A 3790-nucleotide genomic window follows, 5' to 3' on the forward strand; every position below is an offset into this window, starting at 1 on the left:
AACAAACACATGAAAAGATGCTCAACGTCACTCATTATCAGAGAAATGCAAATCAAAACCACTATGAGGTACCATTTCACACCAGTCAGAATGGCTGCGATCCAAAAGTCTACAAGCAATAAATGCTGGAGAGGGTGTGGAGAAAAGGGAACCCTCTTACACTGTTGGTGGGAATGCAAACTAGTACAGCCACTATAGAGAACAGTGTGGAGATTCCTTAAAAAACTGGAAATAGAACTGCCTTATGATCCAGCAATCCCACTGCTGGGCATATACACTGAGGAAACCAGAATGGAAAGAGACACATGTACCCCAATGTTCATCGCAGCACTGTTTATAATAGCCAGGACATGGAAGCAACCTAGATGTCCATCAGCAGATGAATGGATAAGAAAGCAGTGGTACATATACACAATGGAGTATTACTCAGCCATTAAAAAGAATACATTTGAATCACTTCTAATGAGGTGGATGAAACTGGAGCGTATTATACAGAGTGAAGTAAGCCAGAAAGAAAAACACCAATATAGTATACTAACGCATATATATGGAATTTAGAAAGATGGTAACAATAACCCTGTGTACGAGACAGCAAAAGAGACACTGATGTATAGATCTGTCTTATGGACTCTGTGGGAGAGGGAGAGGGTGGGGAGATTTGGGAGAATGGCATTGAAACATGTATAATATCATGTATGAAACGAGTTGCCAGTCCAGGTTCGATGCACGATACTGGATGCTTGGGGCTGGTGCACTGGGACGACCCAGAGGGAGGGTATGGGGAGGGAGGAGGGAGGAGGGTTCAGGATGGGGAACACAGGTATACCTGTGGCAGATTCATTTCGATATTGGGCAAAACTAATACAATATTTTAAAGTTTAAAAATAAAATAAAATTTTAAAAAATTTTCTCTTTAGAACTCAAAATAGTTTAATTTCTTAATGGCTGCAAAAGTTCATAATGTTGATTCACATTTGATTTGATATACATTTTGTTCTTACTATTGCCATTCAGACTTCTGAGCTTAAGTTCTTCAAAATTTACAGTCATCCCAAGGCTAAATATCAGCTCAGTGATAGGTTTTAGAAAGGGTTCAAATGAGGATCTTTATTTAAAACCGTGTACTTAAGCAAAATAGAATTGCACAAAATTGTGTTCTTTATTGATTTAACTTTGCATTGACCAATAAGTATTCTTTTAAAGTGTTTATATATTGCCATATTTACTATTTTATTAATTTGACTAGTTATTTCTTCAATTAATTTTGAATAGCATTCATTAGATTAAGTGTTTTAAAAGATTTGAACATGTGCTAAATATTTTTGAATAATTTCCCTGAAGTAAAGCTCTGCATAATTAATACTGAGTAGATACAGGGAAATCATGATTTGTATATCCGAAAACACTAATTTTGATCAGCTTTTCACTGCTCAATCTGAATCTAATATATATTAGACACTTATTATTAATAAATATCTTTAACTTATGCATATATGACCATTACACAGAGACTATTTGGATAATTAGAATGTAGATACAGCATTGCAGAAGTTGTATTGACTTTCACTAGAGCTAATATCTATAAAGCATTTAGTATTTGCCAGGCTCAGTTCTAAATACTTCACATATCATCAAGTGCTCAATATTCATAACAACTCTGTGAATTATATATTATTTTATCCAATGTAACACTTGAAAACTAAGATAGTGGGAGTTTGAATCTCTAATTCAAGGTCACCAGCTGGTAAGAACTGTGACTCATTGCAAGGCAGCCTAAGTCCACACCTTCACCATGAAGCTGTAAGAAGTGAGTTAAATATAAGAAACTTTTTTTTTTACTTCAAACACTAAAAATAAATATGTTAACTAAATACAACAGAATATCAAGTATTTCTATCTACAGAAGGTAAGTTTACTAGATCAATGAACAAGTTGCATATCTGTAATGGTTTTATTACTTATTCTATTTCTAGTGACTGTAGTTTTCCTATAAACATTCTAAACTTTTAAAATCATGTTCTGTATTTCTAGTGGCATCTCTACTACTATCTCTGCCACTACTTATGGTGGCGTCTCTGCTACTATCACTCATGGATTGTAATTGCTTGGATTTTAGAATATTTCCGTATTTCTAGGGGTCATAGTAAAATAGAATTAACCCTCATACAGGAGCCTCATACTGGATATATCCATCTCTGCAGAAACTAGTTCAACCAACTGACATATATGTGTGTGTGTTACAAAAATGTTAATAATCATGCATAGGCCATTTTGATTCTAGATCTCACAGACCTTGAGGCACCCTTCAGCATTCATTTGATTTTTTCTTTAAACAAAAATAGAAAAGTAGCTTAGAAACATGTCTTTGGAAGTCCCACAGGCTGAACCAACTGTGCCATCTGTGTGCAATAAGCATCTTCATTCAGTTCCAATAACATCCCTGGTTACATTATTAATGTAATGACATCCAAATATTAATGACATCAAACTGTGACATGTCCCTTGTTGGGTCTGATTTTACAGAATTTCCTATTTCAACACATATCATAAGAGTATGTTCTAACCATCTTTTCATAATTCATGGGACATTTAACAGTGCAGTGAAGCATAACTATTTTCCTATTCAGCTCATATGAAAAACACTAAAATTTTGTTAATAAGCAAGATACATGTCACCTAAAAATTAGGTAGAAGGAGCATATCAGATTTCTAGTGACATTATGTGAAGCATAAAATTTTTATAAAAAAAGACATTAAACCAACAGTTATTGTCCATTCTACCCCAGTACCAAGTGAAAGAAAATGAAGTCGCTCAGTCATGTCCGACTCATTGTGACCCCATGGACTGTAGCCTACCAGGCTCCTCCATCCATGGGATTTTCCAGGCAAGAGTATTGGAGTGGGTTGCCATTTCCTTCTCCAGATTAGGAATCATTCTTTATTCATTTCTATTTTCAAAGATTAAGTAATTACTTCAGGTAAAGTACTTTTCCTTTATCGAAGTCACTAACAGCTGAGATTAAAAAATGTGTTATGCATTGATTACAATATTTGAATTTCTGCAAGATACAATTCAGGTCAGCCTGGCCACAGGGCAATGCATCATTTTTTATATAATCATTTGTAAATAGTTACAAACAAAGATTAAAAAATTAATTCATCATGATAGACATTTAAATAAATTTGAGTTCCTGTAAGTGTGTAAAAGGCAAATTTATATAAGTAACAAACTTTTCCATAAGGAAGATATATAGAAGCTTGTTTTATGTTCTTAAATGTTCTCAGAATCTTATAGTTAAATGAATAATCACTGACAATATTAGATCTAATAAAAAAGTAAGATAAAATATTGGAATCACATCACTTTTCCTCAGTCACTCCTCAATTAAATCTTTAAAGAAATTTCAAAAATTTCCGAGTACCTTGTGTTTTAAAAAACACATAGACACACCTAAAACAAAATCATCTCTCTCCAATTCACATTCCCTGTTAGCACTCACCTTAGATTCGACCTTTTTTTCCATAGTGAAACTTCTCCACAAGTTAACTTCATATCTACCATTAACTCCTCTTTCCCTCCTGCCTCAAGTAACTTCAACCTACTTTGCAACCCCATTATCTGTTAGATCAGCTAAATTTATGAATGATATTTACATAACTAAATGAGGATCTTTCATCAACCTCAATATTTACTTTCTTAATAATTTGCAAAACTATTAAGCATGTATCTTTAAATATATTTTGGCTTTTGTGATGCTACAAGTGTTTGTTCTTTTTTTTTTTTTTGATG

The sequence above is a fragment of the Bison bison genome, unplaced genomic scaffold (assembly GCF_000754665.1).
Source record: "Bison bison bison isolate TAMUID 2011002044 unplaced genomic scaffold, Bison_UMD1.0 scf7180017864517, whole genome shotgun sequence".
NCBI classification, from domain to species: Eukaryota; Metazoa; Chordata; class Mammalia; order Artiodactyla; family Bovidae; genus Bison; species Bison bison.